The sequence below is a fragment of the Hoplias malabaricus genome, chromosome 13 (genome assembly GCF_029633855.1).
Source record: "Hoplias malabaricus isolate fHopMal1 chromosome 13, fHopMal1.hap1, whole genome shotgun sequence".
NCBI lineage: Eukaryota > Metazoa > Chordata > Actinopteri > Characiformes > Erythrinidae > Hoplias > Hoplias malabaricus.
The window spans coordinates 31,990,025-32,007,985 of record NC_089812.1 but is presented as its reverse complement, the minus strand read 5'-3'; the positions used below and the strand labels follow the sequence as shown (position 1 = coordinate 32,007,985).

At 46.7% G+C, this 17,961-nt stretch overlaps 1 protein-coding gene across 2 annotated transcripts in view; it reads right to left on the bottom strand.

Moving 5' to 3' along the window:
- Positions 1-17,961, bottom strand: part of LOC136665449 (retinoic acid-induced protein 1) — a 63,064-nt gene that overhangs the window by 12,493 nt on the left and 32,610 nt on the right. The gene's annotated exons all lie outside the window — the stretch shown is intronic.

Below are 17,961 nucleotides of genomic sequence, written 5' to 3'. Positions count from 1 at the left end.
TAGGAGCATGAAATGATCTAATATCTCTTGGTATGCTGCAGCATTATGAATTCATTTCACTGGAACAAAGGGGAAAAACAACCCCACACCAAACTTTACACTTGGAGAAGCATCATTCTTCACACTCTAGAATTCAGTGGCATGCCTTACACCACTTCATCTAACACTTTGCATTGAGCCTGGTGATGTAAGGCTTAGATGCAGCTGCTCGGCCATGGAAACCCATATTATGAAGCTCTCTACGCACTGTTCTTGAGCTAATCTGAAGGCGACATGAAGTTTGGAGGTCTGTCAATATTTCTCAGAACTGTGTGCTACTAGTCAAACCATGAGTGTTTCATAATTAGCCAAATAATCAGGTATGCTAGTGCTAGGAAATCTAAATAGTCTGGGACGGAGATACAAGGGTTCAAAACCAACGTCTTATGTGGACCATGCACTACTTAAACAACCTGTCAGGCATATCCAGCAGTCTACAGCTGCACTGTTATTGTTGTCACCCAAGACATCCAAGACCTGGCGCACGATCTGCATTGCTGTGCTGCCTTTGTCTGTTTAATATGCTGAGATGCGGACACCTCCGCTAATGTCACCCACAAATCCTTTCCGTCCTCAGCAGTGCGAGGCCGAGCTCCAGTTAGTTGGTAACGAGTGTCTGTTTTATGGAGGGATGGAGGCACTATAAAGGGAATAGTGTCACCTAGAGACAGTGCAGCGGAGGCTCTTACGTCTCTGCACTTCAGCGCTGGGAGCCTGTCGAGGGACAGCCACCTGGTCCCATCAGATGCTTGCATTACTCATCTCACTTGCGCTCTGTCTGAAGTCACCAAGCCCCTGAGCACGCTGCTCCCCTCCAGCAACGGCACAGCGGCCTCCCAGGAGGCCCTCAGCCATCTATTACTGGTTCAGTGGTACTGCTGTGCTTGTTTACACAATGACCCAAATAGGATTGCTTGGGATGCGCACCCCAGGACCTCAAAGATGCATACTGGAAATATACAAGCAGTGCATTTTTAGCACGTTTGATTGTGCTTTTTCTAGTGAAAAGGGAGTGCTGAGAAACTTTCTTTTTTCTGTCTGTATCATCATTCCGTGTGATGATGCATCAGTGATGCATCCATTATGCAAGACGTGTTTATGTTCTTTTAAGGGACAATGTATGTTTTTAAAACGTGTTAGCTTTGACAAATCGGTGAATTTACACTATAGCAGACATCTTGTGCACAAACAAGGCTATTTCAAAGAAGTATCTAGCCTGGAATCTAACAACTAGAAAGGCTTGTGTTGGTCAAATTTGCCTTTTGACTGGTGCACCTAGCTGCAGTCTGTACTTGCAAGGGAAACCACAACTAAAGCAATTGTTTTTACCACCAATTGTGTGTACTACCACTTTCATGGCGTCACAGATGACCATTTGTCTGTTGACTGTGACTAATTTGTCATTCAGCGGTATCCCTAAGCTTCACTAAGGCACAGAATGGGGGCTTTGGTAAAAGCAGGATGTCAACACAGTGGGCCCCACTGTATCTTAAATTGGCATGCCCAATGAGACCTTTATCACCTAATGCAAAGGTATGTTGTTGAATAATGCATTGGCTGTAGACACACAATCGTTGTAAGCCCTGACTGTCACACTCCCTGCTAACTAATCTCATGCACAATGAACATGTAGTGCTCCCATGGTCACATCGTCTCTGCTGTAACCTCAAATTTATCTCTCTTTTGTATCTTTGTAACATTTTTCTCTCATGCAGGTTGATGGTGGCTATAGCACCAAGTGTGCACCCAGTGTGTTTAAATCTGTGTGTTATTTACCACAGTTACGCATTGTCAGGGAAGCATGTGTAGAGGGAATTTTGTAGATTTATCTGAGGAGGATCTACACATGCACACGTTCCCCTACATATTCATGATCTTGACATTTTGAAGCCATAGTCTATATTAGCCCTGCATTGGCGATGACATTATATATTACAATTCTTACACCATAAGGGACCGCAGACATCCTTTTAATAGTTTTTGTGCTAACATTAGCAATTATTCTGGCATTATTCCTTCATAAAGTCACCAGAGCATTGGCTGCTAATATGAGAAAAAGCAATCACGGGGAGAATTTTCCACTATTCGGGATTTGTAATCTAATAAACCAATAAATCAGGTGTTTGGCATTTGCCAATCCCTCATATGACAGGAGAGTTTAAAGGATTAGAGGGTGTAAGAAGGCAATCTCTGGAAAATGAGCCTGCCACCAAGTCACTAATGAAAAAAAATGTCCTTAAAACACAATTATAGTAAAATCAAATTATTATTATTTTGTTAATTAAAACAGAAAAATATTAACCGTGGACAATGGGCTTATGACAGGAGCTAACAGTCATGCAGAGGGTCAGTTCCATTTAAATGAATTAAATGGTTCACCTGTAACATCTGAAATGCATGGATACATTTCACTCCCTGAATAAAATTGCAGTTAATCTCCTAAATTAGCAAAATTCAATTAACTGACCCTAGCCCTGAACTCGAACTCTTCTGGGTTGCAGGAACCACATTGTTGACTCCTACTGTAAGTTCCTATTGAGCCTGTTGGATGTAAAAGTCCTCTGTAGCTGTGGAATGAAGGTTGGGGAGATGCTAATCGGATTGGATGCTTTCGATTGGATGGTCTGGCTTGGCTGAGCACGAGGTGCATTTCTAAAAGATGTCACTTTGACTGACAGTGCTGTAGTTTTCAACCCTACCTTTCAATGAACGGGCTGGAACAGAGGCGCCCAGCAGTCAATGAAAAATAAGAGAGCGAGCTTCTGAGCAGTGGGGACAAGTAAGGGGCGTGGAACGTTCTGTTCTACTTCAGAGTATTTCAAATCTATTTGCTCACCTTCATGATTTATCTGTGGAATGTGGAAGCCAGTTATTAAAGAGAGTCTATTAGTGGACATGAGGGGGAGCAAGGCTGCTATTTCTGGTAGTTTAAGTAATACATTATAATAGGTCATTTTTTGGAAACAGAAATTAATCACAATTGCTCAGTAAATGAATACTACAGGGTAGACTTAGAATGTACAACAACCTTTGATATGAAATTGAGTTCATGTAGTTCTGACCCTTAGCAATGCAGTAAACATGTGGCCATGCAATTATTATGGTCACGTGAGGTATTTCAGATCAAATCAATATGCTAAACAGTTCGACAATCCTGTATTGGCATCAATGGCTAAATTTAAACTGATTCATACAATAGGTGGAGATATATGCATTTAGGGCAGCACGGTGGCGCAGCAGGTAATGTTGCAGTGACCTAGAGGTTGTGGGTTTGAGTCCCGCTCTGGGTGACTGTCTGTGAGGAGTGTGATGTGTTCTCCCTGCGTCTGCGTGGGTTTCCTCCGGGTGACTGTCTGTGAGGAGTGTGGTGTGTTCTCCCTGCGTCTGCGTGGGTTTCCTCTGAGTGACTGTATGTGAGGAGTGTGGTGTGTTCTCCCTGTGTCTGTGTGGGTTTCCTCCGGGTGACTGTCTGTGAGGAGTGTGGTGTGTTCTCCCTGTGTCTGTGTGGGTTTCCTCCGGGTGACTGTCTGTGAGGAGTGTGGTGTGTTCTCTCTGTGTCTGTGTGGATTTCCTCCGGGTGCTCAGACCTCCTCCCACAGTCCAAAAACATGTTGGTAGGTTGATTGGTGTCTCAAAAAGGGTCCCTGGGCATGAGTGTGCGAGTGAATGTGTGAGTGTGTGTCATCCTGTGAAGGACTGGCGCCCCCTCCAGGGTGTATTCCTGCCTTGCGTCTCCAGTCCCACTGCAATCCTGAACCTGACAATGAACAAATGAATATATGCACTTTTTTTTTTTTTTTTTTTTGGAGAAAGTCTACTCTTTCACTCAGGTGTGAATACAATAGAATTCTTAAAAACTGAGCATTGGAAACAGGGTACTATGTATATAATAGAACTAATGCTGTTAGTACTGTCCAGGTGGCTCCTGCCATTACGGGGCTACAGAGAGTGGCCTTTAAATGTCGAGCCTTAGTGCTGTCGGCATGGCGACGCTGAGAGAAGTGAACGTGCTGCCGTGCCTTCCCTGCAGCGAGGAGCCTGCTGCATGTTTCATCAGCGCCAGCCGTGCCCCGGGCATCACGCCTCAGGGGCTACCACCGCTGTGCCAACCCAGGGAGAGAGCGAGAGGGGACTGGGGCAGGTGTGGTCAGAACCCTCCATCCACCTACATTTTCCACTCCTCTGCTTTAGTGACCGGGTGTGCTTGTGCGTTATTCAAAAAAAAAAAAAAAAGACAGCCCAAAAAACCCATTGTGTATGCGAGAAAAGTCTCTAGCTGCACGCAGAGCACTGTAATACCTGAATAAGACAGAAATTCTTGTTCGAAGCAGAGAGAGGAGGCTTAAGCAGCTTTGTGGGACAGCACCGCAGACTAAAGAGAGATAAACGCCGGCTGCCGATGGCATACACCGTCAAGCCCTAATACCCCCTGTTTCACCGAGCCTGAGGAAACTACATACGACCTGGCTACCCTGGCAACAACGAAGATGACTCCATGTACGGTAACCAAGCACTCAGTGGCTATCTTGGGAAAGAGAGAGAGAGATTTAAAGGAGAGAGAAATAGAGAATTAAAGCAGAGGGAGAAGGAGAGAGAGAGAGAGAGGTAAATGGGGAGAGGGAGGACCAGAGTGAGAGGAAAAGAGAAAAAAGGGTCAGCAAATTGGGGCAGGAGGCTGATTGATATTCCAGCGCACGAGGGGAGAAGAGAGCGAGAGAGATAAAGAGAGAGAGAGAAAATGCTGCTCTCTAAAGCAGGTGAGGATGCTCTTGTGTCTTGGTTCTGCACTCTGCTGAAGCACAGGGCCCACTTTGAACTCTGTCTCTCTCTGCAGGGGTGCTCCAGCTGTGTCTGTCCATTCCCAAACTGATCGCACCTTGCTACCTCTCCCACAGCATTTTCCGTCCCCGAGATAGCTTACATTGATCTCCCAGAACAGAACGAGGAGTCTCGAATGCTGCCCGTGCCGAGGGATTATTTGCTTTGAGACAGACTTCATCAATAACGGCGGTACAAAAGGCACAATGACATTACTGGCCTGAAATGCTATATGCCTTGCTGCGCTCAATAAGGGCACAGTCATTTATTTCTCCCTGTGAGGCTCGCCGCTTCGCATCCCTCTCCCTCTCTCCCTCTCCCCTCCACTTCAGCCCGTCTAATTGATGAAGAAGAGCAGTCGCGGTGTCACTCACACTACCTTCCATTCTTTCTTCCTCCTCCTGTTTCTATTCTCTCCCATTTCCTGCCTTGTCTTCTGCCTCCCTTTCCAAGTCTCTTCTCCATGAGCTCTCTCTGTCCGTTCTATTCCTGCTGCACACTCCCTGTCCCGCTTTAATTTTTTTTCCAGTGCACTTTAACAACAGATTAACCTTTTACCTGCAGCCAGGGGACTTGTCAGGATTGACCTTGGAAAAGAAGCTGAGGTGGGTGTCTGGTGCAGCTCGCAAGCCTTGAGGGACTACACCAGACTGCCCCTGCTCATGAGATGCACTCGACAGAAATGTGCCTGTTATTGTTATAGTCATAGTGTAATTTAACTTCAAATACAGTCCTGCGGTGTATTCATGCGCTTATTTAATACAGGGAATCAGTGTATGCTTCTGTCATACTCATCAGGAGCGGTAGAAGGATCAGGTGGATGCCGACGTGGTGCAGTGACTCATGCCAAAAATCTGGGCTGCTCTGAGCTGATTTGTCAGAGGACTTCACCAGCAATGGCTTGCTTTACGTAGCGTTCTGACATTCGGTCCACGTGACAGTAGCCTCTGAGAGCTCCCTACCGTCTGTCGCCTCGGTGGATGCTTTAGCAGACACCGATTTTGGCTCTTGCCTCTTGTTTCTGAAGGTTGGTGGAGGCTCCGACTGAGTTGGCTGGGATTCAAACCTGCTGCATAGAGAATGCTGGTTAAAGGGCGTTATAATGCAATTAGTGGAAGGAGGGGTGGTATGGGGCAATCAAATGGTGGTGTAGGGAGACAGGGAGAGTTCACGGAGAGGGGCTTTTTTTTTTTTTTTTTTTTTACATCAGGCTGGGCCATTTTCAGGACCGTGACGATGCCCCAGGCCTTTCCCAGAAGGTGCCCTTCATGTCCCGGACTCTTCATGTTCTATTCATGTCAGGTTCTGGCTCCCTGCCTTATCAACTGCATAGCCGTTACCGAAGGACCAGGCGAGGGAATATTTGCTCTGAAAACCAAGCCATGCCAAACCAGGCTGACGCTAAAAGCCACAGATATACTGAAATCAGAGCGGGGTTTGGATACACCACAGGGAATGGGTGAGAGAGAGAGAGGCAGCGATGGATCGAGAGGTTAGGGCGAGGGATGGGGATTGTTATTGCCAGGCAGTTCTTTCATTGATTTTTATCCTTTTCTTTTTCTTTTTGCTTTGCTGCTAAAATAAATGGCGCTTGGACCAACTTCCAAACAGAATTAAAGAATCGAATCCTTGCCCTGAGTGACTGCTATCACAAACCATATTAATACCCTTTATATTATATAAACATTGAAGTATATGGCATTGATCCTAAAGAAATACAGAAGTGAATTTCATGTCTAAAACACTCTATGTGGTGTTCGTTTGATCCACACTGCATTGTGAAACAGTGCTATAGGCTACAGGAGGGTTTAAGAGCGACATGGCTTGTATTGTTTACTAGTTGCCCAAACAACACTATGAATGTTGAAGTTGGCAATGAATTTAATGCAAAAGTATTGTTCAGATTACTTCAATGGCTCTCCAAGTGGGGGTTGTATGTCCGGTGGGGGGCACAGCAAGACACATAATGCATGTCACTTGTAATAATACCAATGCCAATGTGATTTGTCACTTTGTTGTTTTGTTCAAAAAGACATTACAATGTTTAAAACAACTCCCACTGGAGTCTGGAAGGAAAAGATGTGTATGTGTTAAGAACTGGGCTCTCAAAAATATTCTCATTCTCAAAGTTTGGGAAACACTGGCTGAGTTGATGGTCTATCAATTATAGAAGTACTTGTTAGTTCGTTAGCAGCTGGACTAACATGCCAGCCCACCATTACTGCCCTCAATGCAGTGCATTCTATAAACATATACATATACAAACCAGGCAGAAAAGCATAAGGACCCCTATTTCCGACAGAAGTGGAGCTGGGTGGTGGGTGGCAGGGGGAGGACATGCTCTTTGAAAAGCGTCCGCTGATGCGATTGCTCTGTCAGAAACGCTTTCTCTGATGCCTGGAGAGTCAGCGGTTTGGGGGATGAGGCTTAAGACAAAGGGATGCTGGAGCTTTGGCTCATTTATTCCCCTGTCTCTCGCTCTCTCCCTCCCCTCCCTCTCCACAGTCTGTTTTGCGGACCTGCTGGGGAGAGAGAGAGAGAGAGAGAGTGTGTGTGTGTGTGAGTGTGCGGACAGGGATGGGTGAGTGTGTGAATATGTCGATGGAGCACAGCCAAGCCAGAAGAGGAAGACTGGGAAGTGGGGAGCCTTTGTTCTCTGCTGATGAGAAAAAAAATAAATAAAAAAAAAACAAATAGCCGCGGAGGATCCCAAATCGCGCTCCGGCTGACATCTGGGCGCATCACAAGGCGAATGGTGCGGAGTGATTAGATTAAAATTGGGGCCTAAATTACTCTGCTCGCTCTAATTAAACTTTAATCTCCAATACCACACTGAATACCTGCAATGAGGAGCAGTGATTTAAGGCTGGCTCTTTGTATGTGTGAGAGAGTATATCTGGGAGAGAGACAGAGGAAGGATGCAGGGTTAGCTGAAGGTCATGTCCCTCTGCAGGTTAAACGTCTCTCTCTCTCTCTCCCTCTCTTTTCACCATTTTTTCCCTTCCCTTCTTTGTGGATAGAGGACAGCGGTGCTCTCTATCCCTCTTCAAAAGTGGAGCAGTCAGATCTGGCTATGGATGCTGTAGGATGCAGTGTCCGTCCCCTACGCCTTTGTGAAGACCACGCAACGACCCCTTAAGTCCGTACAGTCCCTCCAATCACCACTGCCTCCTGCCTCGTTCTTCTGTTTCATAAAAACAACAACCATATTTCCTGTGTGCGTGTGTGTGTGTGTGTGTGTGCACAGCTGCATTCAGAAATGTGATCGATGGAGCCGATTCAGAGATAGGACAGCAGGTGTCCGCTCCCTCCCCCCATTTCATGCCACAGTCCAGAAGGTGATGCGAGATATGAGAGGTGCCATTTTCTATCTCAGAGTCTGCCAGTGTCCTTTACGTCCACATAAAAGGTCCATCGCCATAGAGATGGGCTCACGGCGTTTGGAAAAACAGACCAGCATTGTTTGCTTATTAGTTCTTGCAGTGGGCAGTGCTTTGAGCAGGTAGCACCGGTGTTACAAATGCTACACACAAACAAAAAAGCACCAACAAAAGATGGCCGCACTGCAATTAACTACAAAGTGGAGCTCATATGTTGGATCGTTTTGTCTGCTGTGAAAACAGAAAAATCAGAAGCGATAGCCTAAAGGTTTCCATTTTAATGTTTGTTTTGTGAAATGTAGAGGGTACTTTCACTCTCAGCACTCAAACAAAATTCATGTCCATTGCTGAAAGGACAACAGTAGCAGGATAAAAATAAACGTGAAATAAAAAATTCACGTTTACAGTAAAAAAATATTCCCAGCAGGCAGCGAGAGAGTAGAAAAATCTAAAACTAAACAGAAAAGGACCGCACCTTTGAAGCCATGGACAATTTTGTACTTACTTACAGTATTTGCTGGTTTCACATATGGCACATTAGCCTCAAACTAACCAACTGTTGGGTGTTTTGTTTTTATTTGTGATTCCTTTGTTTACAAACATTTGAAGTTCTACTGTTCTACAGTGTTAGAGCTACATGATCTACTCACAAAACTACATTTAAAAAAGTGCTTTGCCTGAATTTGTGTACATTTTGGTTCATTTTCACTAATAACTGTATGCCACACTGTGTAAGAAACCACAAAACATTCATTCCATCGAAATACCCTACGGAGCGCCACAGGAGGTCATTCCTACCTGTGGACATCAAACTCTATAGCTACTCCCTCAATGTGTGACACTATGGTTCATCCGTACAATACTCAGTACTAAACTACACTGTTCATATGTGCAATAACAATAATAATGTAATTCACTTGCTTAATTATGTGTGCAATAATTTGAACTGCTTTTTAAAGTATTTTCCGTGTAATGCTCCGTGTAAGTCTTTTTTTTGTTGTTGATTTTTTACATAAACGGTTGCAACTGTCAGTTTCTGATTCTGAAAAAGGAAACTGACGACTGGTTGAAAAAATTGATAAACTATAAATTCCCTTAAATCAAAAAGAGCCATTGCTCCTTGTTAAAGCTGGAAGCAGACGTTTTGTGACTTTACAAGTGACTTTTTGAGTTGCTTGCTCTTTCCCCATTCCTCATTCAGGAGTCCGTTAAGTGTGAAAATAACTGCAAAGGGTGTTGCCAAGAATGGCAGCTGAATGGACAGATTTTCCTATAAGGACGTTGATTTAGATTTGCAGTTTTCATTATACTAATTGCTGAAGTATTAGCTTTCATAATTTATCAACAGTTTTTCATCAAACGATTATTTTAAAAGGCTGTTTGAATTGCGCACACTGTTTGTGTTGACGGCTACCTGCAATCCAACGTGCCCTTCAGGCTCCTGCCCGGCCATCCTCTGGAAGGCTGAACACGTGGACAGGGCCAGCTGAGCCTCGTCAGAGTCACCTATGTGTGAACACGTCCACTAGAGACCATTAAAGTGTTCATGTCCAGCTCCCGGCATATCCCGATATTCACACTGAAACCCGAAAAAGCTCCGCAAGACAACCGTGGTCTACTCTGCTGATGTGCATGAGGGAGGACAGAGGAGACACCGGTAAAAAACGTGCTTTCGGTGCATGCAGCTCTTTGAGTGAGCGACTCGCCGAGCACAAGTATTATCTATGAGCAGCACACATGCAGTCGCTTTAAATCTGGTAAACATGGGTGCCGGCGTCCTCGGAGATTAAACCTCGGAAGTGGTGCCGCAACCCGTGTGCGCTGGGCCGCTTCGACACAGAGCGCCACCGCAAGCGCACTACTCACGCTCCCAGTCTGACAGCTCCAAGCTTTGAGGCAGGAGAGCATTGTCTTCCTGTGCAAGCAAGATGAAGAGAGGGGAGGGGGGTGTGAGAGGGTGAGAAAGAGGGAGAGTGTGAGGGTGAACGATGATGTTGTCCTGAAAACAATGCCTTCGTGTGCTATCAGGAATATTCTAAATTGCCTGACCTTAAAAATGGCATGAGTATCCTTTCAAATTTGTAATTACAGCGGTTGACGATAGGTGACTCTTTACTATTCTGAATTCCTAAACCTATTTCAAAGGCACCTGTTAGGTCTTTATGCTTTGCATATCATTACTGGAAAGAGTAAGGTACATTTAATTTGCTAGAGCATGCAAACAAGTTAACATTAACATTTTCATCTACGCTTTCATCTTCCTAGCATCATCCTCCAAGTACTTCATAGCAAAGATCACACACAAGAGAATTATTAACAACAGGGCTACATTTAGAGTATAATAGACATTGTTGTTTGTGCTCGGTGGTTTGTTTCTGGCCTAACTCTCTGAGCAGGAGGCTGGAAGTTGCTTGACTGCGCTCTGGGTTCGGGGTGTGGAGCTGTGTCCAGGGATACAGCACTTCTTATGCCTCCGGTGAGTTGGCTGCTACCGACCATTATGGCTGTCCCCGGGCAGCACGAGGAGGCGAACGCCACAGCACCTGCTGCAGAGGTGCGTCTAGATCTGGGAGTCAGGTGCACATAGACTCGCGTCATGAATCACTGATTGGAACCTGAGAGGCACAGCACACAACTCCAACAGAAGCCCCCTCCCTCCCCACCACAGGGCCATTTGCATAAGACGCCTCATTTGCATGCATATGAGGTGAAAGAAAGGACTGGCGTGTGCGATAGACGCTGTCCGCGGTTGAAAGGAGAGGGGGTTAGGGAGGAAAGAGAGAGCCTGGGTTGTTTGAGCCTTCTTTTCCTTTCTCCCTCGCTCCCGCTCTCTCTAGGTTTTGATCTCTTTCGTGACCATAGGCTGCGCTGCGCCGAGACCTCCATTAAAATTCTGTCTCCCTCCTCTCTGCATAAGGGAGAGGTGGTGACAGAGAGAAGTGTGAGTGCGTGAGTGAGTGTATGTGTGTGTGTGTGTGTGCTCTCCAGCTGGCTGTGCCAGGTCTGTTCGACTGCAATCCCTCAGTTCAAACACATTGATTCGCTCTGAAGCCTCTATTCCCCCCTGCAGGCTCGGCCACAACACCTCCACGGCTCTGCACACAAACAAACGCCCGCACATCCACACAGGCACGTATGAACAAATGCACACAGACACAAACCCAGCCCCCTCGTCCCACGCATACACATGAACAACCACAGACACTCAGATGCTGCACACAGGTGCATTTTAAGGCACAACCTCAGATCTAATCCTGGCACCAAAAGCAGACTGCTTTTGCCCGGGAGGTTTTTGAAGTAAAGGAAAGTGTACCTGGTTTTTGCTTCTTGTTTGAACAAGACAAATGTATGGTTGTTGATAACGTATTTCTACACATATTATGTTAAATACAAGCAAAATTATTTGGGCTACAAATAAAAATCAATTTCCAAAATTGGGGATGGGATGTGGTGAAGGATTTGTGAGATGTGTGATAGCAATGGTATATTAACAAATCACAAAATATTGTGTAGAAGTATCCATCCATCCATTATCTGTAAGCTCTTATCCAGTTCAGGGTCGCGGTGGGTCCAGAGCCTACCTGAAATCATTGGGTGCAAGGTGGGAATACACCCTGGAGGGGGCGCCAGTCCTTCACAGGGCAACACACACACACACATTCACACCCAAGGACACTTCAGAGTCGCCAATCCTCCTACCAACGTGTGTTTTTGGACTGTGGGAGGAAACCGGAGCACCCGGAGGAAACCCACACGGAAACGGGGAAAACACACCAAACTACTCACAGACAGTCACCCGGAGGAAACACACGCAGACACAGGGAGAACACACCACACTCCTCACAGACAGTCACCCTGAGGAAACACACGCGGACACTGGAGGAAACCTACGCGGACACTGGGAGAACACACCAAACACCTCACAGACAGTCACCCGGAGGAAACCCACGCGGACACTGGGAGAACACACCAAACACCTCACAGTCACCCGGAGGAAACCCACGCGGACACTGGGAGAACACACGAAACTCCTCACAGACAGTCACCCTGAGGAAACCCACGCGGACACTGGGAGAACACACGAAACTCCTCACAGACAGTCACCCGGAGGAAACCCACACGGACACGGGGAGAACACACCAAACTCCTCACAGACAGTCACCCGGAGGAAACACACGCGGACACTGGAGGAAACCTACGCGGACACTGGGAGAACACACCAAACACCTCACAGACAGTCACCCGGAGGAAACCCACACGGACACTGGGAGAACACACCAAACACCTCACAGACAGTCACCCGGAGGAAACCCACGCGGACACTGGGAGAACACACGAAACTCCTCACAGACAGTCACCTGGAGGAAACCCACACGGACACTGGGAGAACACACCAAACTCCTCACAGACAGTCAGCCGGAGGAAACCCACACGGACACTGGGAGAACACACGAAACTCCTCACAGACAGTCACCCGGAGGAAACCCACACGGACACTGGGAGAACACACCAAACTCCTCACAGACAGTCACCCGGAGGAAACCCATGCGGACACTGGGAGAACACACCAAACTCCTCACAGACAGTCACCCGGAGGAAACCCACGCGGACACTGGGAGAACACACCAAACTCCTCACAGACAGTCACCCGGAGGAAACCCACGCGGACACTGGGAGAACACACCAAACTCCTCACAGACAGTCAGCCGGAGGAAACCCACACAGACACTGGAAGAACACACCAAACTCCTCACAGACAGTCACCCGGAGGAAACCCACGCAGACACAGGGAGAACACACCAAACTCCTCACAGACAGTCACCCGGAGCGGGAATCAAACCCACAACCTCCAGGTCCCTTGAGCTGCGTGACTGCGACACTTCCTGCTGCGCCCCCGTGTCGCCCCTTGTGTAGAAGAGAGCACTATGCAGAAAAGAACATGCTGCAACTCTGCAAAGAGTATCTCAAAATGTCTTTGTAGTGTAACTGTATATAGGAGTAAACAGCTGTAGCTTGTGTCCATTAGTTTTGCAGTGTGTTATAACAGCAGAAACAAGTAAATATTCTGTAAACTGCTGAAGCTAATGGCTCAGGGCTGCAATCCTGAATTACTGAAAGCAATAAGTCCATTCTGATGAGGTTCATTTTGTTCAGCTGTGGGTGGTGGTGGTGGTGGTGGTTTCCATACTGTATTAAAACTACCCCTACCATGTGGAAACAGTACATGGCTGGGTATCCCTTTGAGTGACATCCCTCTTGAGACTTTTCCTCAGACACAAGTGGGGCTACATACTGCTTCTTTTCCATCTGCTGCTTATGTAATGCCACGGAACAGCTTAACGCACCAGAGGGGAACGCAAACTGCACAGATCCGTCACATTAGCCAACAGATACCTGTGCTGGCTAGTACCAGGGAAAGAGACATGAGGGGAGGTGGGGCATCTCACTCACCCGCACAGAGAGGGAGGCCAATTATGCTCTCTAGGATTCCTGGCCACAGATGGCTGAGGCATCACTGGAGATCAAACGCACAATCACTTAAACTGCTGTGCCCCTTGGAACTACAGTTTCATCGTTTTTATACAATCAGTTCATATGTGTCTGCAGTAAATGAAATCTATTCAAAAACTGAGCATACATTTTACCCCCACTCACAGGATGTGTTTTCCTATCTTAAGTATCCATGCTACATATTAACCGTTAGGTTGTCACCAGGATCCAGCGAGGTCTCTCCGTCTTCTGCCTATTTGGAGACATAAACACACCCTCTCTCATTGTGTTTCCTTTTGCTTTCTCTTTGTTTGATCTCACTGCCCAGCTGACAGCCCACATCAGCCAGAGAATAATAACCGTACCGTTGGACACACACAAGCACAAAATACACCCACTCTCTCTGTCTCTCCTCACCCCCCGCGCACACACACACACACACACACCCAAACATACGTGCACTAACCTCCCCCCCTGCCTGTGAGCTCTCCGGCTGGAGAGAAAATATTTGTGCGTCTGTGCGTGTTTGTGTGCGTGCGCGTGCACGTGAAGGAGTGCAGAGAACTCCCATCAGTCACACGGGGGCTGAGCTCTGGCTGCAGGAGGCAGTCTCTCTCTGCCCTCTCTTTTTCTTCTGTTCTTTCTTCCCTCAGATATTCTCTCCATTCCTCCCTCTCTCTCTCTCTCTTCCAGTTTCTGAATCAATTTCCTCTCTCGCTTGTTCTTTGCCCTCTTTCCCTCCTGTTTGTTGTTCTCTACTCTCTCCTCTCTTTCTTCCCTGCAATTTTCTTTCTCCATCCCTCTGTCTCCCGGTCCGGGCTGTCTCTCTATTTCTTAATCTCTTTTGTGTCTCTGCTCTTGTCCATTCTTTGCACTCTTTCCTTCCTGTTTTTCTCTATACTCTCATCTTTCTTCCGGTTTTCTTTTTCCATTCCTCTTAATTTATTCCCTCTAATCTCCCTTCCCCTCTTCCCGATCCTTGCACATCCTTTTCCTCCATTTTTCTCTTTCTTTTTCTATTCCTCTTTTGCTTTTCATTTATTCTCTTGCTATCGGCCTCCTTTTCTGACTTTCTCTAACCTCTCCTTATTGTCATTCTCTTTTCAATCCCTTTGTTTCCTTCTTGATTTCCCTCCAGTTTCTAATTCTTCCTTCATTCACTCCATCTATCTCTTCTCTCTCTTCCTCTATATCCTGTTTCTCCTCTCTGCTTTTTATTTTCCCTTAGTCTCCCCAGTTTTATTTCTCCATCCATCCTTTTTTTACCTTCTCTCTCTCCCCCCATCCAAGTCCCTTTAGGAACTGCATCACAAGGGGGTGCTATTACCCACATACTCACTCATGTTTCAGAACTGCATTCTATTTCTTATCGTTCTATCTCTCACAGTTTGGCTTCTCTTTCTGATTCTCTCTCTCTCTCTCTCTTGGTCCATCTAATCACCCCCTTCTTTATTTCCCCTTTCATCTTACTCTTCCCTCATTTACTCTTCTCCCTCTCCCCTTTGTCCGAACTCTCTTTATGTTCCTTCTTTCCCTCCTGTTTTCTACGTTGTTTCTCTCACACGTCCACCTTTCTGTTAGTCTTTTCCTGCATTATATTTCCCCACATTGCTCTCTAGCTTTTCTCATTTCATTTTCTCTCATTCACCTAGTTCCTCCTTCTCTTCCACTTTCTCTGCCCTATTTTTGCTTTCTTTCCTTTATTTTGCTTTTTCCCCCTCATCTGTTTTTGTCTTTTGTTCTTTCTCAAGCTCTAAATTTTTCTGTCTCTTACTCTTTTTCTTTCATTCCTTTCCCCGTTTCCATCCTCCCTTCATACCTTTTTTTCCCCTGCCCCAATCCTTCTCTTGTTTGTCGTGTATGCTGCCATTTTCTTTCTCTATTTCGCTCTACTAACCTCTACGCATCTTTTACTTTCCTCCATCTCTCTTTTGTTCTTCCTATTTTTAACCTTTTACTTCATTTTCTCTTCCGATGCGTCCCCCAACTCTTTCTCTTTGTCTCTCTGTTTATTAGCTCTCCGCAGCCGCCAAAATCACTCCTCATCTGTACTCGCTGCAATTAGGCTCCCGCTGCCGTGGGGCCGGCGCATGAGAGCATGTCACACTGATGCCCTTCCCGCTCTGTATCTTTCACGCACACACACAGAGATTGCAGTACCCCACACCCCCACATCTGCTGCCTCGCACACACAACCGGACTCTGGCGCTCTTTACCGGACACAGACACCAGAGGCTTAAGCAGGATTAAAAGGGAAAAAAAAGAGAGAATGCTAATGAGCAGCGAGAGACTAGACTCCTCCTCACAGAATGTTCTAGAAAAGGGGGACAGAGAGCAGAGCGAGAGTGATGCAGAGAGGGAGATAAAAGGAGAGATCAGAGCAAAGAGAGAGAGGAAGCAATGCAGAGAGAGGAAGAGAGAGAGAGGAGAAATACAGAGCATTGCAGAGAGAGAGAGAGTTACAGAGAGAAAGCGGAGCAGCGACAGAGTGATGCAGAGAGAGCAGAGCAGAGGGAGAGAGATAAAGGAAGATCAGAGCAGAGGGAGAAATGAGAGAATAAATAAGGACGCTGTGTGTGTGAGAGAGAGAGAGAGAGTGAGAGAGAAAAGAAGAGAAATAGGGCAGCAGTGAAGAGCTGGACATAGACAGGACTGGACTGAAGCTCCTGAGGGAGAACCTGCTGTAGAGACAGGACCTGTTATTTTTAGGGGGTGACTCTGATTGCAATGAGAGAGAGAGAGAGAGAGAGAGAGAGAGAGAGAGAGAGAGAGAGAGAGAGAGAGAGAGAGAAGACAGGAAAAACAGCAAGAGAAGTAGGAGGACAAGGGAAAGTAAATGAGACAAAAAAGGGAAGAGGAAAACAGAAAACAGCAGAGAGTGTAGAAGGGAATGAAAGAGCAAAAGAAAGAGCAGAGGAGAAAAACAGAGAAGAGAAAATGACAAAGACAAAGCTGAGGAGAAAAAGGGGAGTGAGAAATTAGGTGGAATAGAGGGAGAAACTAGAGAGAATGAAAAGGGGCTGCAAAAGAGCTTGAGAAAAAAAGAGAGACGGAAGCAAAGGGCCAAACAGAAAGAATAAAGAGTCTGGAACAAAAAAAGGAAAGAGTAAATAAAGATGAAAATGAGAACAGTGTTGAGAGGAAAAAGAGAAAGAGAGAGGGAGAAGAGAGAGAAATAGAAAGAGACATGCTTGGAGAGAAAGTGGGAAGCAAAAGAGAGATGAAAGAGAAAGCTGGATGAGGGAGATGTTTTTATATTCATGTGACTGTGGACTTAGTTTTGTCTTACCAACAAAACATCTTTTATTTTTAATTACATGTGTGTGTGTGTGTGTGTGTGTGTGAGAGAGAGAGTAATTCTTGCCAAACCAGAAGATAACACACTCTGCCCCCTCTCTCACTCTCCCTAGCTCCATCATACAGCCGGAGCTTTCCATACGCTCCGTGGCAGTGCTGCGCATGCGCATTAGAGTCTCAGGCTCTGTCCTACACTTCCATCTGCCTGCTCCTTCTCTCTCTCTCTCACACACACACACACAAATGGTTTCCTTACCATTTTTCTGACACATTATCTCTCTCTCTCTCCCCCTCACTGTCTCACTTTAATCTTCCTGACCATTTCTCTACCGCACTCTCGCATCACTGCTGCAGATCTCTCTGCGTCTCTCTATCCTCCCTTGCCTTAACTCTGTTAATATTTCTGTCTCCCACTCTCATCATCATTCTCTCTCTCTCTTTCTCCTGTCCTCCCCTTTTATACCGCGCGTATTTTTGGCCGATGACGTCAGCGCCCGACTCCTCCCCCTCTCGCTGCCCGCTCTGTCACAGTAATCGTCGCGTTTATGCCGTTAGCGAGCGCGTGCGCAAACGGCACGTCGAATTAAAGCCCCGCGCGGCGGCGGGGATCAATATCTCGCTCTCGCTCTCTCTCTCTCTCTCTCTCTCTCTCTCTCCCGCGTTTCCTTCTAGCGGTTGGGGTCTCTCTCTCTCTCTCTCTCCCCCCCCCGCCTTTCCTTCTAGCGGTTGGGGGTCGAAAACAGCGGTGGCGGCCAAACGCGGACAGTTCCACCTCTGCTTTGCGGCGGATTCGGCGCGCGCTCCCGCGCCGTCCAGAGATAAACAAGCGTGCTCGCGTCTCTGGGGAGGTAACCATGACAACCGGCGAGCTCGTTTCGAGGCGCGTGTCCTCGAGGCGGTGCGGTAACGGGATTCAAGGCCAATGTCAGTCTCTGTT